The 24643-nt window shown below is 54.1% G+C and overlaps 1 protein-coding gene across 4 annotated transcripts in view; it reads right to left on the bottom strand.

The window, feature by feature from the left end:
* ZZZ3 (zinc finger ZZ-type containing 3) overlaps positions 1 to 24643 on the bottom strand; it is a 130077-nt gene that overhangs the window by 81361 nt on the left and 24073 nt on the right. The window contains exon 1 of one of the 4 annotated variants that reach the window (XM_063939043.1): positions 4916 to 4994. The exons of 2 other annotated variants lie outside the window; for them this stretch is intronic. The gene's annotated coding sequence lies outside the window, so the exon portion shown is untranslated. Of the gene's footprint in view, positions 1 to 4837; positions 4995 to 24643 lie in introns of those variants that run through there. One more of the 4 variants, XM_063939041.1, reaches the window with a different exon arrangement.

Below are 24643 nucleotides of genomic sequence, written 5' to 3'. Positions count from 1 at the left end.
GGGATTAGGTTGCGCATGCGCAGTTTTGCCAGGCAGCCCAGGTGGCAGCGGGGTATTTAAAGCTTAAGCGGGCAGCCATGGGGACACGCACTGACCGGAACTGTGGCATTTCAAATGTAGCGCGGGCCGCCAGCCAATCAGGGACGCGGCCGCGGCTCCTGACGGGCTGCCAGTTCTGACCGGCTGGAGGCCGGCGCTACATTTGAAATGCCGCTGGCGCGGTTCGTGTGTGTCCACGTATTGCTACCTACACCCACCCTCCACATCCACTCTCCCTGCTCCCTACTGCAATCCCGGGAATCCTGGGATAGAGAGGACCGTGATTGGCCTCCTAACTCCCATTGCACGTATAGCTAAAAACATTGCGCACATTCACTCAAAATAACAAGAATAAACGCAGCTCTTATACATCGATGACAGCACAGAACTGGGATAACGGGTTTCTTGTTCTGTTCGGTCAGGATAATGTTAGGCAGGCATTTAGTGTATTGTGTACACACTTTGACATGTTACATGTATGTATTGTAACAGCTTACAATAGTAATAAGTTATGCACAACACTGATACAATAAGCACACACGACACATACATACCTTACGATAAGTGTTATTTTGTAAATTTAAAAAACCTAATGCGTGTAATTAGGCAGCAACGCACTAACTGCATTCCCTGCGTCACTGTGACACCATCAGCTGCCAGCGATTGTGAAATTATAAGCTTGACCATCGGAACTTTTGCTGCTGCAATCAGTCTGTATAGCCCTCTAGCTCCTCAGCGTGTGCTGTTGAAGCGTTTGCAATTTCTGCAATATGTTTTGCATATATTGCGAATGCAACGTCCACGACATACCCACTACACGCTCGCATCTCAGAAATAGCGTACCCATCCCGCTGACACGCCTCCACCACTCCTTTTTTATCATTGCTACATACGATCACTACTGTGTTCACAAATACCTAGGTACGATCACGGAAACCAGACTTGACTATGCACACTGTCTTCTGTTTTGTAGTGTACACATGCAGTGTGGAGACAATCACTCATTGTGCCATTATTTTGCATTTGACGCTGAATGAGGCCCTGAGATCCTCCTCTTGCGGGTAACAAACCCTCATTACACAGACAACCAACTTTTATGGTATTTAACCTCATCACACTAGGGCTCTCTATTTATAGTATCCAACCCCAAAACACAGAGACCCTCGTGTTAAGGTATCCAACCCCAATCACACCCAGATCCTCCTCTTTGGGTATCCATCCTCCATCACAACCAGAACCTTCCCTTGTGGTATAAAACACCATTTGCAGAGACAATAGCCTGGCAGGTATCTAACCCTCATTATACAGACGCACCCATTGGGGCATTCAATCCACACCACACTGAGACCCTCCACTTGGAGAATTCAACATGTATGATATGTGGCCCTTCCCTTGGGGACGGAACACCAACTTGCGCGAGACCCTCTTTTGATGGTAGCCATCACATCAAGACTCTCTTTTAAAGGTATCCAACCACATCATAGAGAGAATGTCCTATTAGGGTACCCAAACTCATCAGAATGAGACTCTTCCTTTGTGAAATTCAAGATCAATCACACAAAACCTTCCCTTTGAGGTATCTGACCCGTCACACCTAGATTATCACCATGGGATATCCTTCTTCCATCACGCAGAGAACCTCATCTTGAGGTATGCAACCTCCATAACATTTATACATTCTTTTCACCCTACCCAGCCCCACTTTCACAAGTCCCACCACAAGTATCCAACCCTCATCTTACAGAGACTTTCCTTTTATTTTATCACACCACATCACTGTGAGACCCTCCTTTTGGGTCTCCAACCCCCACCAGGCAGAGATACTTCCTTTGCAAAAACCCACGCCAATCATAGAGACCCACCATTTGTGGAATCTGACCCTTATCACAATGAGACCTCGACTTTGGAGTATTCAACCCCCAAGCATACAGAAACCCTCCACTTGGGTTGACCAAATCCAGCCAAATCACACAGAAACCCTGCTTTTAATAAATCCAACAACCACTATCTCGCAGAGTCACTGTCCTCAGAGTATCAGGGTATCCAATCCATATCAGATACCAACAGAAATCAAAACGAGACCCTCCTCTTGGAGTATGAAAGCCACATCACACTGTGACCACCCATTAGGGTATCCAACGGAAAACACACCAAGACCCATTTTGCCTTTTTGGGTATCCACTTGCACAAAGACCCTCCCCTTGTGCCTACCTAACGCAATCGTGGAGACCAACCTCTTACAAGCAATCAACCCTCAACACACAGATACCCTCCTTTTGTTATCCAACCCCACCACACTAAGACCCTCTTCTTAGTTTATCCAACCCCATCACACCGAAACCCTCCTTTTAGTGTATATAAGGGGAACAGGCAAAGACCTTTCTTTGCAGTATACAAAGCCAATCACACAAAAACCTCCCTTGGGATATTCTCACCACATAGAGACACTCACTACATTGTTCTATACAACTTCCATCACACAAGACACTCCAATTAGCGGAATCCAATGTCATAACTTCACCCACAATCTGGTGTAGAGAAGCCCTGTTACTCCCAGACCGTCCCCTTGGTGTATGCAGCCCCCCATCACACCCCGATGCATACCCCCTTGTGGTATCTAACACCCATCAGACAGACAGAGACCTTCCCTTGTGGTATATAACCCCCCACTAGTAACCAGCACATCGAAAAATGACGGAACAACACAACAGTAATGTTAGCTTCGGCGTCTGTGCACTCCCAAATGGAGCAACAGTTGAATTGCTCCATCGGGTGCCATCTAGTGGCCGCCAGCACGCAAAACACCTGAATTCCCCCCATAGAGGTGTGAAGAAACATTAGCCTTTATTATATAGGATAATATCCAGACCATCCCATCAAACAGAGCTTAACCCTTGGTGTATGAGACCCTACCCATAGGGCTTGGAAGCACCATTACTCATAGACCTTTCTCTTGGGGTATTTCTCTTCCATCACGCTCAGACCAGCCCTTTAGGTATTTAACTCCCAAAACACAGAGACCTCCCCTTTGGTTATCCATCCGCCATCACACAGAGACCTCCCCTTGGGATATGTATCCAACATAACACCCAGACCCCTTAGCGCATGGAAGCCCTATCACGAGACCTGCCCCACCTCTGGGTGTCCACCTCCCTTCATATGGAGACCTCCCCTTGGTGATGCTACACCCCATCATACATATTCGCTCCTTAATGTATTGTAGCCCCATCACAAGTGGTCACCCCATAGGGTATTCATCTTCCATCACAGTGAGATGCCCTCATCTTGGAGTATGTAACCCCCATACACACAGACAGTCTTCGTGGCATATGGACGCCCTATCACACCGAGATCTACTCTTGGGGTATGTGTCCACCATCACACCAAAACCTGTCCCTTGGGGCATGCAACCCCATAACACCCAGCCCCGCTCCTTGGGGCATGTAACCCCCATAACACCCAGCACCGCTCCTTGGGGCATGTAACCCCCATCATAGCCAGACCCCACCCCTCAAGGCATGAAACCCCTATCACAACTAAATCCACCACCTGGTGTATACAACCCCAAACTCACCCAACCCCGCCCCCATCCTCCCTCACCCCTTCCTTTGGGTACAGTATGCACCCTCAACTCACCAAAGCACCCCCCCCCCCCCCCCCACAGGGAATGCAACCTCTATTAAAACCAAAACACCCACTCTGTGCCATGCAATACCCATCATACCCAGACTCCCCTCACTTAAGGTATGAAACCCTCATCTCACCCAACCCCTCCCCTTGGGGTATGCAACGCCCATCGCCAATCATACACCCCCTTCCTTGGGGCCTTGAACTCCCATCGCCACCCAGCCCCCCTTCCTTGGGGCATGCTACCCCTATTACGCCCAGACCCCCCTTCCTTGGGGTATAGAACCCCCATCACCACCCAGACCCCCTTTATTTGGGCATTGAACCCCCATCACCACCCAAACCCAGTTCATTTGGGCATTGAACCCCCATCACCACCAGAACCCTCCTTCCTTGGGGCATGCTACCTCCATCACAATCCAGACCTCCCTTCCTTGGGGCACTGGACCCCCATAACCACCCAGACCCCCCTTCCCTGGGGCACTGAACCCCCATCACCACCTAGACCCCCCTTCCTTGGGGCACTGAACCCCCATAACAACCCAGACTCCCCCCCCCTTCCTTAGGGCACTGAACCCCCATAACCACCCAGACTCCCACCCCCTTCCTTGGGGCACTGAACCCCCATAACCACCCAACCTCCCCCATAACCACCCAGACTCCCCCCCCTTCCATGGAGCACTGAAACCCCATAACCACCCAGACTCCCCCCGCTTCCTTGGGGCACTGAACCCCCATAGCCACCGACTCCCCCCCCCCTTCCTTGGGGCACTGTACCCCCATAGCCACCCAGACTCCCCCCCCCCCCCTCCCTTGGGGCACTAAACCCCCATAACCACCCAGACTCCCCCCGCTTCCTTGGGGCACTGAACCCCCATAGCCACCCAGACTCCTCCCCCCCCCCTTACTTGGGGCACTGAACCCCCATAACCACCCAGACTCCCCCCTTCCATGGGGCATGCTACACCCAGACCCTCCCTGCCCAAGAGGCACTCAGCCACACACACACGAGTACATGGCACACAGCATACCACAGGTGACATGTACCCCAACTTTCCCACACACCCCAGTGGAGACCCGCAAGCTCCGCCCACGGCACTTGGAGACCACGCCCCCTCCGCGCTGCTTCCACGCACAGCCGGCACGTTCTGTCACGCACATCGCCTCTCACCTAGAACGCGTTCCTGCCTCCGCCCACAGACATGACACTCGTGTCCTCGCTCCTCCCTATCTCCGGTCCCGCTCTCACCTCACTCCCCGGGCATGTCTCCCCGCACAGTCCCGCGAGATGCTGCTGCGGCGGAGTCTCGCGAGAGCCGGCGACTGCGGCGGCGCGCGCACATAGCAACAGCGTGAAAGCCGGGGAGGCGTGATCATCGATCCCTCCTCCCACCCGCCACCAAGGCGGGAACACTGAGCCCTCTCACTACTAGGCGGGGCCTGGGCGATTCACCCGCTCTAAGCGCAACACGTGTACGGCTAAATGGGCGGGGCAGTAATAACGCCGCCAGTCACATAGCAACCAGCGGCCGCAGTCACATAGCAACCAGGAGCGGCGGCCGCACAACACATGTACCCACCCCCAGTGCCCGCACAGCGCATGTACCCATCCCCGGTGCCCGCACAGCGCATGCACCCACCCCCAGTGCCCACCCATCCCTGGTGCCCGCACAGCACATGTACCCATTCCCAGTGCCCGCACAGCGCATGTACCCATCCCCGGTGCCCGCACAGCGCATGCACCCACCCCCGGTGCCCGCACAGCGCATGCACCCACCCCCAGTGCCCACCCATCCCTGGTGCCCGCACAGCACATGTACCCATTCCCAGTGCCCGCACAGCGCATGCACCCACCCCCAGTGCCCACCCATCCCTGGTGCCCGCACAGCACATGTACCCATCCCCGGTGCCCGCACAGCGCATGCACCCACCCCCAGTGCCCACCCATCCCTGGTGTCCGCACAGCACATGTACCCATCCCCGGTGCCCGCACAGCGCATGCACCCACCCCCGGTGCCCACCCATCCCTGGTGCCCGCACAGCACATGTACCCATCCATCCTAGGTGCCCGCACAGCGCATGCACCCACCCCCAGTGCCCACCCATCCCTGGTGCCCGCACAGCACATGTACCCATCCATCCCCGGTGTCCGCAGAGCGCATGTAACACCCCCAGTGCCCACCCATCCCTGGTGCCCGCCCAGCACATGTACCCATTCCCAGTGCCCGCACAGCACATGTACCCACCTATCCATGGTGCCCGCACAGCACATGTACCCACCCCCAGTGCCCGCACAGCATATGTACCTATCCCCAGTGACAGTACCCGCACAGCACATGTACCTATCCCCAGTGACAGTACCCGCACAGCACATGTACCTATCCCCAGTGACAGTGCCCGGACAGCGCATGCACCCACCCCCAGTGCCCACCCATCCCTGGTGCCCGCACAGCACATGTACCCATCCCCGGTGCCCGCACAGCGCATGCACCCACCCCCAGTGCCCACCCATCCCTGGTGCCCGCACAGCACATGTACCCATCCATCCCCGGTGTCCGCAGAGCGCATGCACCCACCCCCAGTGCCCACCCATCCCTGGTGCCCGCACAGCACATGTACCCATCCCCGGTGCCCGCACAGCGCATGCACCCACCCCCAGTGCCCACCCATCCCTGGTGTCCGCACAGCACATGTACCCATCCCCGGTGCCCGCACAGCGCATGCACCCACCCCCGGTGCCCACCCATCCCTGGTGCCCGCACAGCACATGTACCCATCCATCCTAGGTGCCCGCACAGCGCATGCACCCACCCCCAGTGCCCACCCATCCCTGGTGCCCGCCCAGCACATGTACCCATCCATCCCCGGTGTCCGCAGAGCGCATGTAAAACCCCCAGTGCCCACCCATCCCTGGTGCCCGCCCAGCACATGTACCCATTCCCAGTGCCCGCACAGCACATGTACCCACCTATCCATGGTGCCCGCACAGCACATGTACCCACCCCCAGTGCCTGCACAGCATATGTACCTATCCCCAGTGACAGTACCCGCACAGCACATGTACCTATCCCCAGTGACAGTACCCGCACAGCACATGTACCTATCCCCAGTGACAGTGCCCGCACAGCACATGAACCCATCCATCCTAGGTGCCCACCCATCCCCGGTGCCCGCACAGCGCATGCACCCACCCCCAGTGCCCACCCATCCCTGGTGCCCGCACAGCACATGTACCCATCCATCCCCGGTGTCCGCAGAACGCATGTAACACCCCCCAGTGCCCACCCATCCCTGGTGCCCGCCCAGCACATGTACCCATTCCCAGTGCCCGCACAGCACATGTACCCACCCATCCATGGTGCCCGCACAGCACATGTACCCACCCCCAGTGCCCGCACAGCACATGTACCTATCCCCAGTGACAGTACCCGCACAGCACATGTACCCACCCATCCCTGGTGCCCGCACAGCACATGTACCCATTCCCAGTGCCCGCACAGCACATGTACCTATCCCCAGTGACAGTACCCGCACAGCACATGTACCCATCCATCCCCGGTGTCCGCAGAGCGCATGTAACACCCCCAGTGCCCACCCATCCCTGATGCCCGCACAGCACATGTACCCATTCCCAGTGCCCGCACAGCACATGTACCTATCCCCAGTGACAGTGCCCGCACAGCACATGTACCCATCCATCCCCGGTGTCCGCAGAGCGCATGTAACACCCCCAGTGCCCACCCATCCCTGATGCCCGCACAGCACATGTACCCATTCCCAGTGCCCGCACAGCACATGTACCTATCCCCAGTGACAGTGCCCGCACAGCACATGTACCCATCCATCCCCGGTGTCCGCAGAGCGCATGTAACACCCCCAGTGCCCACCCATCCCTGATGCCCGCACAGCACATGTACCTATCCCCAGTGACAGTGCCCGCACAGCACATGTACCCATCCATCCCCGGTGTCCGCAGAGCGCATGTAACACCCCCAGTGCCCACCCATCCCTGATGCCCGCACAGCACATGTACCCATTCCCAGTGCCCGCACAGCACATGTACCCACCCCAGTGCCCACCCATCCCTGGTGCGCGCACAGCACATGTACCCATCCATCCTAGGTGCCCACCCATCCCCGATGCCCGCACAGCGCATGTACCCATCCATCCTAGGTGCCCACCCTTCCCCAGTGCCTGCACAGCGCATGCACCCATCCCCAGTGCCTGCACAGCGCATGCACCCATCCCCAGTGCCCACCCATCCCTGGTGCCCGCACAGCACATGTACCCATCCATCCTAGGTGCCCACCCATCCCCGGTGCCCGCACAGCGCATGCACCCACCCCCAGTGCCCACCCATCCCTGGTGCCCGCACAGCGCATGTACCCATCCATGCCCGGTGTCCGCACAGCGCATGTAACACCCCCAGTGCCCACCCATCCCTGGTGCCCGCCCAGCACATGTACCCATTCCCAGTGCCCGCACAGCACATGTACCTATCCCCAGTGACAGTGCCCGCACAGCACATGTACCCATCCATCCCCGGTGTCCGCAGAGCGCATGTAACACCCCCAGTGCCCACCCATCCCTGATGCCCGCACAGCACATGTACCTATCCCCAGTGACAGTGCCCGCACAGCACATGTACCCATCCATCCCCGGTGTCCGCAGAGCGCATGTAACACCCCCAGTGCCCACCCATCCCTGATGCCCGCACAGCACATGTACCCATTCCCAGTGCCCGCACAGCACATGTACCCACCCCAGTGCCCACCCATCCCTGGTGCGCGCACAGCACATGTACCCATCCATCCTAGGTGCCCACCCATCCCCGATGCCCGCACAGCGCATGTACCCATCCATCCTAGGTGCCCACCCTTCCCCAGTGCCTGCACAGCGCATGCACCCATCCCCAGTGCCTGCACAGCGCATGCACCCATCCCCAGTGCCCACCCATCCCTGGTGCCCGCACAGCACATGTACCCATCCATCCTAGGTGCCCACCCATCCCCGGTGCCCGCACAGCGCATGCACCCACCCCCAGTGCCCACCCATCCCTGGTGCCCGCACAGCGCATGTACCCATCCATGCCCGGTGTCCGCACAGCGCATGTAACACCCCCAGTGCCCACCCATCCCTGGTGCCCGCCCAGCACATGTACCCATTCCCAGTGCCCGCACAGCACATGTACCTATCCCCAGTGACAGTGCCCGCACAGCACATGTACCCACCCCCAGTGCCCGCACAGCACATGTACCTATCCCCAGTGACAGTGCCCGCACAGCACATGTACCCACCCATCCCTGGTGCCCGCACAGCACATGTACCCATTCCCAGTGCCCGCACAGCACATGTACCTATCCCCAGTGACAGTGCCCGCACAGCACATGAACCCATCCATCCCCGGTGTCCGCACAGCGCATGTAACACCCCCAGTGTCCACCCATCCCTGGTGCCCGCACAGCACATGTACCCATTCCCAGTGCCCGCACAGCACATGTACCCACCCCCAGTGCCCACCCATCCCTGGTGCGCGCACAGCACATGTACCCATCCATCCTAGGTGCCCACCCATCCCCGATGCCCGCACAGCGCATGTACCCATCCATCCTAGGTGCCCACCCATCCCCAGTGCCTGCACAGCGCATGCACCCATCCCTGGTGCCCGCACAGCACATGTACCCATCCATCCTAGGTGCCCACCCATCCCCGGTGCCCGCACATCGCATGCACCCACCCCCAGTGCCCACCCATCCCTGGTGCCCGCACAGCGCATGTACCTATCCCCAGTGACAGTGCCCGCACAGCACATGTACCCATCCATCCCCGGTGTCCGCACAGCGCATGTAACACCCCCAGTGCCCACCCATCCCTGGTGCCCGCCCAGCACATGTACCCATTCCCAGTGCCCGCACAGCACATGTACCCACCCATCCATGGTGCCCGCACAGCACATGTACCCACCCCCAGTGCCCACCCATCCCTGGTGCCCGCACAGCACATGTACCCACCCCCAGTGCCCACCCATCCCTGGTGCCCACACAGCACATGTACCCATCCCCAGTGCCCACCCATCCCTGGTGCCCGCACAGCGCATGCACCCACTCCCAGTGACAGTGCCCACACAACACATGTACCCATCCATCCCCGGTGCCCAACAGCACATGTACCCGTACCCAGTGATAGTGCCCACACAGCACATATGCCTTCCCCAGTGCCCACCCATCCCCAGGGCCCGCACAGCGCATGTACCCATCCCCAGTGCCCATCCATCCCCGGTGCCCGCACAACACATGTACCCATCCCCATTGACAGTGCCCGCACAGCACAAGTACCCGTCCCCAGTGCCCACTCATCCCCGGTGCCCGCACAACACGTACCCAGTGACAGTGCCCCCACAGCGCATGTACCCATCCCCAGTGACCGCACAGAACATGTGCCCATCCCTGGTGCCCTGTACATTTACCTTTCCCCAGTGACAGCTCCCGCACAGCATGTTCCCACAGTGTGCCCCACTAACAGTACTCAGTATAACAGTCTGTATCCCCGCAGTGTTCCCCAGTAATAGTAACAGGACGTATCCCCGCAGTGTTCCCCAGTAATAGTAACAGGACGTATCCCCGCAGTGTGCACTAGTAATAGTAACAGCACGTATCCCCGCAGTGTTCCCCAGTAATAGTAACAAGACGTATCCCCGCAGTGTTCCCCAGTAATAGTAACAGGACGTATCCCCGCAGTGTGCACTAGTAATAGTAACAGCACGTATCCCCGCAGTGTTCCCCAGTAATAGTAACATGACGTATCCCCGCAGTGTGCCCCAGTAATAGTAACATGACGTATCCCCGCAGTGTTCCCCAGTAATAGTAACAAGACGTATCCCCGCAGTGTTCACCAGTAATAGTAACAGCACGTATCCCCGCAGTGTTCACCAGTAATAGTAACAGCACGTATCCCCGCAGTGTGCACCAGTAATAGTAACAGGACGTATCCCCGCAGTGTGCACTAGTAATAGTAACAGCACGTATCCCCGCAGTGTTCCCCAGTAATAGTAACAAGACGTATCCCCGCAGTGTTCCCCAGTAATAGTAACAGGACGTATCCCCGCAGTGTTCCCCAGTAACAGTAACAGGACGTATCCCCGCAGTGTTCCCCAGTAATAGTAACAGGACGTATCCCCGCAGTGTTCCCCAGTAATAGTAACAGGACGTATCCCCGCAGTGTTCCCCAGTAATAGTAACAGGACGTATCCCCGCAGTGTTCCCCAGTAATAGTAACAGGACGTATCCCCGCAGTGTTCCCCAGTAATAGTAACAGGACGTATCCCCGCAGTGTTCCCTAGTAATAGTAACAGCACGTATCCCCGCAGTGTTCCCCAGTAATAGTAACAGGACGTATCCCCGCAGTGTTCCCCAGTAATAGTAACAGGACGTATCCCCGCAGTGTGCCCCAGTAATAGTAACAGGACGTATCCCCGCAGTGTGCCCCAGTAATAGTAACAGGACGTATCCCCGCAGTGTTCCCCAGTAATAGTAACAGGACGTATCCCCGCAGTGTGCCCCAGTAATAGTAACATGACGTATCCCCGCAGTGTTCCCCAGTAATAGTAACAGGACGTATCCCCGCAGTGTTCCCCAGTAATAGTAACAGGACGTATCCCCGCAGTGTTCCCCAGTAATAGTAACAGGACGTATCCCCGCAGTGTGCACCAGTAATAGTAACAGGACGTATCCCCGCAGTGTTCCCCAGTAATAGTAACAGGACGTATCCCCGCAGTGTTCCCCAGTAATAGTAACAGGACGTATCCCCGCAGTGTTCCCCAGTAATAGTAACAGGACGTATCCCCGCAGTGTTCCCCAGTAATAGTAACAGGACGTATCCCCGCAGTGTGCCCCAGTAATAGTAACAGGACGTATCCCCGCAGTGTTCCCCAGTAATAGTAACAGGACGTATCCCCGCAGTGTGCCCCAGTAATAGTAACAGGACGTATCCCCGCAGTGTTCCCCAGTAATAGTAACAGGACGTATCCCCGCAGTGTTCCCCAGTAATAGTAACAGTCTGTATCCCCGCAGTGTTCCCCAGTAATAGTAACAGGACGTATCCCCGCAGTGTTCCCCAGTAATAGTAACATGACGTATCCCCGCAGTGTGCCCCAGTAATAGTAACAGGACGTATCCCCGCAGTGTTCCCCAGTAATAGTAACAGGACGTATCCCCGCAGTGTTCCCCAGTAATAGTAACAGGACGTATCCCCGCAGTGTTCCCCAGTAATAGTAACAGGACGTATCCCCGCAGTGTGCCCCAGTAATAGTAACAGGACGTATCCCCGCAGTGTTCCCCAGTAATAGTAACAGGACGTATCCCCGCAGTGTGCCCCAGTAATAGTAACAGGACGTATCCCCGCAGTGTTCCCCAGTAATAGTAACAGGACGTATCCCCGCAGTGTTCCCCAGTAATAGTAACATGACGTATCCCCGCAGTGTTCCCCAGTAATAGTAACAGGACGTATCCCCGCAGTGTTCCCCAGTAATAGTAACAGGACGTATCCCCGCAGTGTTCCCCAGTAATAGTAACAGGACGTATCCCCGCAGTGTTCCCCAGTAATAGTAACAGGACGTATCCCCGCAGTGTGCACTAGTAATAGTAACAGGACGTATCCCCGCAGTGTTCCCCAGTAATAGTAACAGGACGTATCCCCGCACTGTGCCCCAGTAATAGTAACATGACGTATCCCCGCAGTGTTCCCCAGTAATAGTAACAGGACGTATCCCCGCAGTGTTCCCCAGTAATAGTAACAGGACGTATCCCCGCAGTGTTCCCCAGTAATAGTAACAGGACGTATCCCCGCAGTGTGCACTAGTAATAGTAACAGGACGTATCCCCGCAGTGTTCTCCAGTAATAGTAACAGGACGTATCCCCGCAGTGTGCCCCAGTAATAGTAACAGGACGTATCCCCGCAGTGTGCCCCAGTAATAGTAACAGGACGTATCCCCGCAGTGTTCCCCAGTAATAGTAACAGGACGTATCCCCGCAGTGTTCCCCAGTAATAGTAACAGCACGTATCCCCGCAGTGTGCACCAGTAATAGTAACAGGACGTATCCCCGCAGTGTGCACCAGTAATAGTAACAGCACGTATCCCCGCAGTGTGCCCCAGTAATAGTAACAGGACGTATCCCCGCAGTGTTCCCCAGTAATAGTAACAGGACGTATCCCCGCAGTGTGCCCCAGTAATAGTAACAGGACGTATCCCCGCAGTGTGCCCCAGTAATAGTAACAGCACGTATCCCCGCAGTGTGCCCCAGTAATAGTAACAGGACGTATCCCCGCAGTGTTCCCCAGTAATAGTAACAGGACGTATCCCCGCAGTGTGCCCCAGTAATAGTAACAGGACGTATCCCCGCAGTGTGCCCCAGTAATAGTAACAGGACGTATCCCCGCAGTGTTCCCCAGTAATAGTAACAGGACGTATCCCCGCAGTGTGCCCCAGTAATAGTAACAGCACGTATCCCCGCAGTGTTCCCCAGTAATAGTAACAGGACGTATCCCCGCAGTGTTCCCCAGTAATAGTAACAGGACGTATCCCCGCAGTGTTCCCCAGTAATAGTAACAGGACGTATCCCCGCAGTGTTCCCCAGTAATAGTAACAGGACGTATCCCCGCAGTGTGCCCCAGTAATAGTAACAGGACGTATCCCCGCAGTGTGCCCCAGTAATAGTAACAGGACGTATCCCCGCAGTGTTCCCCAGTAATAGTAACAGCACGTATCCCCGCAGTGTGCACCAGTAATAGTAACAGGACGTATCCCCGCAGTGTTCCCCAGTAATAGTAACATGACGTATCCCCGCAGTGTTCCCCAGTAATAGTAACAGGACGTATCCCCGCAGTGTTCTCCAGTAATAGTAACATGACGTATCCCCGCAGTGTTCCCCAGTAATAGTAACATGACGTATCCCCGCAGTGTTCCCCAGTAATAGTAACAGGACGTATCACCGCAGTGTGCACTAGTAATAGTAACAGGACGTATCCCCGCAGTGTGCCCCAGTAATAGTAACAGGACGTATCCCCGCAGTGTTCCCCAGTAATAGTAACATGACGTATCCCCGCAGTGTGCCCCAGTAATAGTAACAGGACGTATCCCCGCAGTGTTCCCCAGTAATAGTAACAGGACGTATCCCCGCAGTGTTCCCCAGTAATAGTAACAGGACGTATCCCCGCAGTGTGCACTAGTAATAGTAACAGGACGTATCCCCGCAGTGTGCCCCAGTAATAGTAACAGGACGTATCCCCGCAGTGTTCCCCAGTAATAGTAACAGGACGTATCCCCGCAGTGTGCACTAGTAATAGTAACAGGACGTATCCCCGCAGTGTGCCCCAGTAATAGTAACAGGACGTATCCCCGCAGTGTGCCCCAGTAATAGTAACAGGACGTATCCCCGCAGTGTTCCCCAGTAATAGTAACAGGACGTATCCCCGCAGTGTGCCCCAGTAATAGTAACAGGACGTATCCCCGCAGTGTTCCCCAGTAATAGTAACAGGACGTATCCCCGCAGTGTGCCCCAGTAATAGTAACAGGACGTATCCCCGCAGTGTTCCCCAGTAATAGTAACAGGACGTATCCCCGCAGTGTGCACTAGTAATGGTAACAGGACGTATCCCCGCAGTGTTCCCCAGTAATAGTAACAGGACGTATCCCCGCAGTGTTCCCCAGTAATAGTAACAGGACGTATCCCCGCAGTGTGCACTAGTAATAGTAACAGGACGTATCCCCGCAGTGTTCCCCAGTAATAGTAACAGGACGTATCCCCGCAGTGTGCACTAGTAATGGTAACAGGACGTATCCCCGCAGTGTTCCCCAGTAATAGTAACAGGACGTATCCCCGCAGTGTTCCCCAGTAATAGTAACAGGACGTATCCCCGCAGTGTTCCCCAGTAATAGTAACAGGACGTATCCCCGCAGTGTTCCCCAGTAATAGTAACATGACGTATCCCCGCAGTGTTCCCCAGTAATAGTAACAGGACGTATCCCCGCAGTGTTCCCCAGTAATAGTAACAGGACGTATCCCCGCAGTGTTCCCCAGTAATAGTAACAGGACGTATCCCCGCAGTGTGCACTAGTAATAGTAACAGGACGTATCCCCGCAGTGTTCCCCAGTAATAGTAACAGGACGTATCCCCGCAGTGTGCACTAGTAATGGTAACAGGACGTATCCCCGCAGTGTTCCCCAGTAATAGTAACAGGACGTATCCCCGCAGTGTTCCCCAGTAATAGTAACAGGACGTATCCCCGCAGTGTGCACTAGTAATAGTAACAGGACGTATCCCCGCAGTGTTCCCCAGTAATAGTAACAGGACGTATCCCCGCAGTGTGCCCCAGTAATAGTAACATGACGTATCCCCGCAGTGTTCCCCAGTAATAGTAACAGGACGTATCCCCGCAGTGTTCCCCAGTAATAGTAACAGGACGTATCCCCGCAGTGTTCCCCAGTAATAGTAACAGGACGTATCCCCGCAGTGTTCCCCAGTAATAGTAACAGGACGTATCCCCGCAGTGTGCACTAGTAATAGTAACAGGACGTATCCCCGCAGTGTTCCCCAGTAATAGTAACAGGACGTATCCCCGCAGTGTGCCCCAGTAATAGTAACATGACGTATCCCCGCAGTGTTCCCCAGTAATAGTAACAGGACGTATCCCCGCAGTGTTCCCCAGTAATAGTAACAGGACGTATCCCCGCAGTGTTCCCCAGTAATAGTAACAGCACGTATACCCCCAGCGTTCCCCAGTAATAGTAACAGGACGTATCCCCGCAGTGTTCCCCAGTAATAGTAAAAGCACGTATACCCGCAGTGTTCCCCAGTAACAGTACTCAGTGTAACAGTCTGTATCCCTGCAGGGTTCCCCAGTAACAGTACTCAGTGTAACAGTCTGTATCCCTGCAGGGTTCCCCAGTAACAGTACTCAGTGTAACAGTCTGTATCCCTGCAGGGTTCCCCAGTAACAGTACTCAGTGTAACAGTCTGTATCCCTGCAGGGTTCCCCAGTAACAGTACTCAGTGTAACAGTCTGCATCCCTGCAGGGTTCCCCAGTAACAGTGCGTGTCCCCGCAGTGTGCCCCAGTAATAATAACAGCACGTATACCCGCAATGTTCCCCAGTAACAGTACTCAGTGCAACAGTCCGTATCCCTGAAGTGTTCCCCAGTAACAGTAACAGCATGTATACCGCCAGTTTTCCCCAGTAACAGTACTCAATGTAATAGACAGCATCCCCGCAGTGTGCCCCAGTAACAGTACTGCAGTGTTCCCCAGTAATAGTAACAGGACGTATCCCCGCAGTGTTCCCCAGTAATAGTAACAGGACGTATCCCCGCAGTGTTCCCCAGTAATAGTAACATGACGTATCCCCGCAGTGTTCCCCAGTAATAGTAACAGGACGTATCCCCGCAGTGTTCCCCAGTAATAGTAACAGGACGTATCCCCGCAGTGTTCCCCAGTAATAGTAACAGGACGTATCCCCGCAGTGTTCCCCAGTAATAGTAACAGGACGTATCCCCGCAGTGTGCACTAGTAATAGTAACAGGACGTATCCCCGCAGTGTTCCCCAGTAATAGTAACAGGACGTATCCCCGCACTGTGCCCCAGTAATAGTAACATGACGTATCCCCGCAGTGTTCCCCAGTAATAGTAACAGGACGTATCCCCGCAGTGTTCCCCAGTAATAGTAACAGGACGTATCCCCGCAGTGTTCCCCAGTAATAGTAACAGGACGTATCCCCGCAGTGTGCACTAGTAATAGTAACAGGACGTATCCCCGCAGTGTTCTCCAGTAATAGTAACAGGACGTATCCCCGCAGTGTGCCCCAGTAATAGTAACAGGACGTATCCCCGCAGTGTGCCCCAGTAATAGTAACAGGACGTATCCCCGCAGTGTTCCCCAGTAATAGTAACAGGACGTATCCCCGCAGTGTTCCCCAGTAATAGTAACAGCACGTATCCCCGCAGTGTGCACCAGTAATAGTAACAGGACGTATCCCCGCAGTGTGCACCAGTAATAGTAACAGCACGTATCCCCGCAGTGTGCCCCAGTAATAGTAACAGGACGTATCCCCGCAGTGTTCCCCAGTAATAGTAACAGGACGTATCCCCGCAGTGTGCCCCAGTAATAGTAACAGGACGTATCCCCGCAGTGTGCCCCAGTAATAGTAACAGCACGTATCCCCGCAGTGTGCCCCAGTAATAGTAACAGGACGTATCCCCGCAGTGTTCCCCAGTAATAGTAACAGGACGTATCCCCGCAGTGTGCCCCAGTAATAGTAACAGGACGTATCCCCGCAGTGTGCCCCAGTAATAGTAACAGGACGTATCCCCGCAGTGTTCCCCAGTAATAGTAACAGGACGTATCCCCGCAGTGTGCCCCAGTAATAGTAACAGCACGTATCCCCGCAGTGTTCCCCAGTAATAGTAACAGGACGTATCCCCGCAGTGTTCCCCAGTAATAGTAACAGGACGTATCCCCGCAGTGTTCCCCAGTAATAGTAACAGGACGTATCCCCGCAGTGTTCCCCAGTAATAGTAACAGGACGTATCCCCGCAGTGTGCCCCAGTAATAGTAACAGGACGTATCCCCGCAGTGTGCCCCAGTAATAGTAACAGGACGTATCCCCGCAGTGTTCCCCAGTAATAGTAACAGCACGTATCCCCGCAGTGTGCACCAGTAATAGTAACAGGACGTATCCCCGCAGTGTTCCCCAGTAATAGTAACATGACGTATCCCCGCAGTGTTCCCCAGTAATAGTAACAGGACGTATCCCCGCAGTGTTCTCCAGTAATAGTAACATGACGTATCCCCGCAGTGTTCCCCAGTAATAGTAACATGACGTATCCCCGCAGTGTTCCCCAGTAATAGTAACAGGACGTATCACCGCAGTGTGCACTAGTAATAGTAACAGGACGTATCCCCGCAGTGTGCCCCAGTAATAGTAACAGGACGTATCCCCGCAGTGTTCCCCAGTAATAGTAACATGACGTATCCCCGCAGTGTGCCCCAGTAATAGTAACAGGACGTATCCCCGCAGTGTTCCCCAGTAATAGTAACAGGACGTATCCCCGCAGTGTTCCCCAGTAATAGTAACAGGACGTATCCCCGCAGTGTGCACTAGTAATAGTAACAGGACGTATCCCCGCAGTGTGCCCCAGTAATAGTAACAGGACGTATCCCCGCAGTGTTCCCCAGTAATAGTAACAGGACGTATCCCCGCAGTGTGCACTAGTAATAGTAACAGGACGTATCCCCGCAGTGTGCCCCAGTAATAGTAACAGGACGTATCCCCGCAGTGTGCCCCAGTAATAGTAACAGGACGTATCCCCGCAGTGTTCCCCAGTAATAGTAACAGGACGTATCCCCGCAGTGTGCCCCAGTAATAGTAACAGGACGTATCCCCGCAGTGTTCCCCAGTAATAGTAACAGGACGTATCCCCGCAGTGTGCCCCAGTAATAGTAACAGGACGTATCCCCGCAGTGTTCCCCAGTAATAGTAACAGGACGTATCCCCGCAGTGTGCACTAGTAATGGTAACAGGACGTATCCCCGCAGTGTTCCCCAGTAATAGTAACAGGACGTATCCCCGCAGTGTTCCCCAGTAATAGTAACAGGACGTATCCCCGCAGTGTGCACTAGTAATAGTAACAGGACGTATCCCCGCAGTGTTCCCCAGTAATAGTAACAGGACGTATCCCCGCAGTGTGCACTAGTAATGGTAACAGGACGTATCCCCGCAGTGTTCCCCAGTAATAGTAACAGGACGTATCCCCGCAGTGTTCCCCAGTAATAGTAACAGGACGTATCCCCGCAGTGTTCCCCAGTAATAGTAACAGGACGTATCCCCGCAGTGTGCACTAGTAATAGTAACAGGACGTATCCCCGCAGTGTTCCCCAGTAATAGTAACAGGACGTATCCCCGCAGTGTGCACTAGTAATGGTAACAGGACGTATCCCCGCAGTGTTCCCCAGTAATAGTAACAGGACGTATCCCCGCAGTGTTCCCCAGTAATAGTAACAGGACGTATCCCCGCAGTGTGCACTAGTAATAGTAACAGGACGTATCCCCGCAGTGTTCCCCAGTAATAGTAACAGGACGTATCCCCGCAGTGTGCCCCAGTAATAGTAACATGACGTATCCCCGCAGTGTTCCCCAGTAATAGTAACAGGACGTATCCCCGCAGTGTTCCCCAGTAATAGTAACAGGACGTATCCCCGCAGTGTTCCCCAGTAATAGTAACAGGACGTATCCCCGCAGTGTTCCCCAGTAATAGTAACAGGACGTATCCCCGCAGTGTTCCCCAGTAATAGTAACAGCACGTATCCCCGCAGTGTGCACTAGTAATAGTAACAGGACGTATCCCCGCAGTGTTCCCCAGTAATAGTAACAGGACGTATCCCCGCAGTGTGCCCCAGTAATAGTAACATGACGTATCCCCGCAGTGTTCCCCAGTAATAGTAACAGGACGTATCCCCGCAGTGTTCCCCAGTAATAGTAACAGGACGTATCCCCGCAGTGTTCCCCAGTAATAGTAACAGGACGTATCCCCGCAGTGTGCCCCAGTAATAGTAACAGCACGTATACCCCCAGCGTTCCCCAGTAATAGTAACAGGACGTATCCCCGCAGTGTTCCCCAGTAATAGTAAAAGCACGTATACCCGCAGTGTTCCCCAGTAACAGTACTCAGTGTAACAGTCTGTATCCCTGCAGGGTTCCCCAGTAACAGTACTCAGTGTAACAGTCTGTATCCCTGCAGGGTTCCCCAGTAACAGTACTCAGTGTAACAGTCTGTATCCCTGCAGGGTTCCCCAGTAACAGTACTCAGTGTAACAGTCTGCATCCCTGCAGGGTTCCCCAGTAACAGTGCGTGTCCCCGCAGTGTGCCCCAGTAATAATAACAGCACGTATACCCGCAATGTTCCCCAGTAACAGTACTCAGTGCAACAGTCCGTATCCCTGAAGTGTTCCCCAGTAACAGTAACAGCATGTATACCGCCAGTTTTCCCCAGTAACAGTACTCAATGTAATAGACAGCATCCCCGCAGTGTGCCCCAGTAACAGTACTGCAGTGTTCCCCAGTAATAGTAACAGCACGCATCCCTGCAGTGTGCCCCAGTAACAGTGCTCAGTGTAACAGTCAGTTCCCCCTAGTAACAGTACTCAGTGTTAGTCCGTATCTCTGCAGTGTTCCCCAGTAACAGTAACAGGACGTATCCCTGCAGTGTTCCCCAGTAATAGTAACAGCACGTATACCCGCAGTGTTCCCCAGTAATAGTAAAAGCACGTATACCCGCAGTGTTCCCCAGTAACAGTACTCAGTGTAACAGTCCGTATCCCTGAAGTGTTCCCCAGTAACAGTAACAGCATGTATACCGCCAGTTTTCCCCAGTAACAGTACTCAATGTAATAGACAGCATCCCCGCAGTGTGCCCCAGTAACAGTGCTCAGTGTAACAGTCAGTTCCCCCTAGTAACAGTACTCAGTGTTAGTCCGTATCTCTGCAGTGTTCCCCAGTAACAGTACTCCGTGTAACAGTCCATATCTCTGCAGTATTCCCCAGTAATAGTAACAGTCCATATCCCCACAGTGTGCCCCAGTAACAGTACTCAGTGTAACAGTCCGTATCCCGTCAGTTCCCCCTAGTAACAGAACTCAGTGATACAGTCCGTATCCCCGCAGTGTGCCCCAGTAATAGTAACAGGACGTATCCCCGCAGTGTTCCCCAGTAATAGTAACAGGACGTATCCCCGCAGTGTGCCCCAGTAATAGTAACAGGACGTATCCCCGCAGTGTTCCCCAGTAATAGTAACAGGACGTATCCCCGCAGTGTTCCCCAGTAATAGTAACAGTCTGTATCCCCGCAGTGTTCCCCAGTAATAGTAACAGGACGTATCCCCGCAGTGTTCCCCAGTAATAGTAACATGACGTATCCCCGCAGTGTGCCCCAGTAATAGTAACAGGACGTATCCCCGCAGTGTTCCCCAGTAATAGTAACAGGACGTATCCCCGCAGTGTTCCCCAGTAATAGTAACAGGACGTATCCCCACAGTGTTCCCCAGTAATAGTAACAGGACGTATCCCCGCAGTGTGCCCCAGTAATAGTAACAGGACGTATCCCCGCAGTGTTCCCCAGTAATAGTAACAGGACGTATCCCCGCAGTGTGCCCCAGTAATAGTAACAGGACGTATCCCCGCAGTGTTCCCCAGTAATAGTAACAGGACGTATCCCCGCAGTGTTCCCCAGTAATAGTAACAGTCTGTATCCCCGCAGTGTTCCCCAGTAATAGTAACAGGACGTATCCCCGCAGTGTTCCCCAGTAATAGTAACATGACGTATCCCCGCAGTGTGCCCCAGTAATAGTAACAGGACGTATCCCCGCAGTGTTCCCCAGTAATAGTAACAGGACGTATCCCCGCAGTGTTCCCCAGTAATAGTAACAGGACGTATCCCCACAGTGTTCCCCAGTAATAGTAACAGGACGTATCCCCGCAGTGTGCCCCAGTAATAGTAACAGGACGTATCCCCGCAGTGTTCCCCAGTAATAGTAACAGGACGTATCCCCGCAGTGTGCCCCAGTAATAGTAACAGGACGTATCCCCGCAGTGTTCCCCAGTAATAGTAACAGGACGTATCCCCGCAGTGTTCCCCAGTAATAGTAACATGACGTATCCCCGCAGTGTTCCCCAGTAATAGTAACAGGACGTATCCCCGCAGTGTTCCCCAGTAATAGTAACAGGACGTATCCCCGCAGTGTTCCCCAGTAATAGTAACAGGACGTATCCCCGCAGTGTTCCCCAGTAATAGTAACAGGACGTATCCCCGCAGTGTGCACTAGTAATAGTAACAGGACGTATCCCCGCAGTGTTCTCCAGTAATAGTAACAGGACGTATCCCCGCAGTGTGCCCCAGTAATAGTAACAGGACGTATCCCCGCAGTGTGCCCCAGTAATAGTAACAGGACGTATCCCCGCAGTGTTCCCCAGTAATAGTAACAGGACGTATCCCCGCAGTGTGCCCCAGTAATAGTAACAGGACGTATCCCCGCAGTGTTCCCCAGTAATAGTAACAGGACGTATCCCCGCAGTGTGCCCCAGTAATAGTAATAGGATGTATCCCCGCAGTGTGCCCCAGTAATAGTAACAGGACGTATCCCCGCAGTGTTCCCCAGTAATAGTAACAGGACGTATCCCCGCAGTGTTCCCCAGTAATAGTAACAGCACGTATCCCCGCAGTGTGCACCAGTAATAGTAACAGGACGTATCCCCGCAGTGTGCACCAGTAATAGTATGTATCCCCGCAGTGTGCCCCAGTAATAGTAACAGGACGTATCCCCGCAGTGTTCCCCAGTAATAGTAACAGGACGTATCCCCGCAGTGTGCCCCAGTAATAGTAACAGGACGTATCCCCGCAGTGTGCCCCAGTAATAGTAACAGCACGTATCCCCGCAGTGTGCCCCAGTAATAGTAACAGGACGTATCCCCGCAGTGTTCCCCAGTAATAGTAACAGGACGTATCCCCGCAGTTTGCCCCAGTAATAGTAACAGGACGTATCCCCGCAGTGTGCCCCAGTAATAGTAACAGGACGTATCCCCGCAGTGTGCCCCAGTAATAGTAACAGGACGTATCCCCGCAGTGTGCCCCAGTAATAGTAACAGCACGTATCCCCGCAGTGTTCCCCAGTAATAGTAACAGGACGTATCCCCGCAGTGTTCCCCAGTAATAGTAACAGGACGTATCCCCGCAGTGTTCCCCAGTAATAGTAACAGGACGTATCCCCGCAGTGTTCCCCAGTAATAGTAACAGGACGTATCCCCGCAGTGTGCCCCAGTAATAGTAACAGGACGTATCCCCGCAGTGTGCCCCAGTAATAGTAACAGGACGTATCCCCGCAGTGTTCCCCAGTAATAGTAACAGCACGTATCCCCGCAGTGTGCACCAGTAATAGTAACAGGACGTATCCCCGCAGTGTTCCCCAGTAATAGTAACATGACGTATCCCCGCAGTGTTCCCCAGTAATAGTAACAGGACGTATCCCCGCAGTGTTCTCCAGTAATAGTAACATGACGTATCCCCGCAGTGTTCCCCAGTAATAGTAACATGACGTATCCCCGCAGTGTTCCCCAGTAATAGTAACAGGACGTATCACCGCAGTGTGCACTAGTAATAGTAACAGGACGTATCCCCGCAGTGTGCCCCAGTAATAGTAACAGGACGTATCCCCGCAGTGTTCCCCAGTAATAGTAACATGACGTATCCCCGCAGTGTGCCCCAGTAATAGTAACAGGACGTATCCCCGCAGTGTTCCCCAGTAATAGTAACAGGACGTATCCCCGCAGTGTTCCCCAGTAATAGTAACAGGACGTATCCCCGCAGTGTGCACTAGTAATAGTAACAGGACGTATCCCCGCAGTGTGCCCCAGTAATAGTAACAGGACGTATCCCCGCAGTGTTCCCCAGTAATAGTAACAGGACGTATCCCCGCAGTGTGCACTAGTAATAGTAACAGGACGTATCCCCGCAGTGTGCCCCAGTAATAGTAACAGGACGTATCCCCGCAGTGTGCCCCAGTAATAGTAACAGGACGTATCCCCGCAGTGTTCCCCAGTAATAGTAACAGGACGTATCCCCGCAGTGTGCCCCAGTAATAGTAACAGGACGTATCCCCGCAGTGTTCCCCAGTAATAGTAACAGGACGTATCCCCGCAGTGTGCCCCAGTAATAGTAACAGGACGTATCCCCGCAGTGTTCCCCAGTAATAGTAACAGGACGTATCCCCGCAGTGTGCACTAGTAATGGTAACAGGACGTATCCCCGCAGTGTTCCCCAGTAATAGTAACAGGACGTATCCCCGCAGTGTTCCCCAGTAATAGTAACAGGACGTATCCCCGCAGTGTTCCCCAGTAATAGTAACAGGACGTATCCCCGCAGTGTGCACTAGTAATAGTAACAGGACGTATCCCCGCAGTGTTCCCCAGTAATAGTAACAGGACGTATCCCCGCAGTGTGCACTAGTAATGGTAACAGGACGTATCCCCGCAGTGTTCCCCAGTAATAGTAACAGGACGTATCCCCGCAGTGTTCCCCAGTAATAGTAACAGGACGTATCCCCGCAGTGTGCACTAGTAATAGTAACAGGACGTATCCCCGCAGTGTTCCCCAGTAATAGTAACAGGACGTATCCCCGCAGTGTGCCCCAGTAATAGTAACATGACGTATCCCCGCAGTGTTCCCCAGTAATAGTAACAGGACGTATCCCCGCAGTGTTCCCCAGTAATAGTAACAGGACGTATCCCCGCAGTGTTCCCCAGTAATAGTAACAGGACGTATCCCCGCAGTGTTCCCCAGTAATAGTAACAGGACGTATCCCCGCAGTGTGCACTAGTAATAGTAACAGGACGTATCCCCGCAGTGTTCCCCAGTAATAGTAACAGGACGTATCCCCGCAGTGTGCCCCAGTAATAGTAACATGACGTATCCCCGCAGTGTTCCCCAGTAATAGTAACAGGACGTATCCCCGCAGTGTTCCCCAGTAATAGTAACAGGACGTATCCCCGCAGTGTTCCCCAGTAATAGTAACAGGACGTATCCCCGCAGTGTGCCCCAGTAATAGTAACAGCACGTATACCCCCAGCGTTCCCCAGTAATAGTAACAGGACGTATCCCCGCAGTGTTCCCCAGTAATAGTAAAAGCACGTATACCCGCAGTGTTCCCCAGTAACAGTACTCAGTGTAACAGTCTGTATCCCTGCAGGGTTCCCCAGTAACAGTACTCAGTGTAACAGTCTGTATCCCTGCAGGGTTCCCCAGTAACAGTACTCAGTGTAACAGTCTGTATCCCTGCAGGGTTCCCCAGTAACAGTACTCAGTGTAACAGTCTGTATCCCTGCAGGGTTCCCCAGTAACAGTACTCAGTGTAACAGTCTGCATCCCTGCAGGGTTCCC

This window comes from Pseudophryne corroboree, chromosome 9 (genome assembly GCF_028390025.1).
Source record: "Pseudophryne corroboree isolate aPseCor3 chromosome 9, aPseCor3.hap2, whole genome shotgun sequence".
NCBI classification, from domain to species: Eukaryota; Metazoa; Chordata; class Amphibia; order Anura; family Myobatrachidae; genus Pseudophryne; species Pseudophryne corroboree.
Note: the sequence above shows the minus strand (reverse complement) of the source record. Positions and strands in the feature narration are given on the sequence as shown.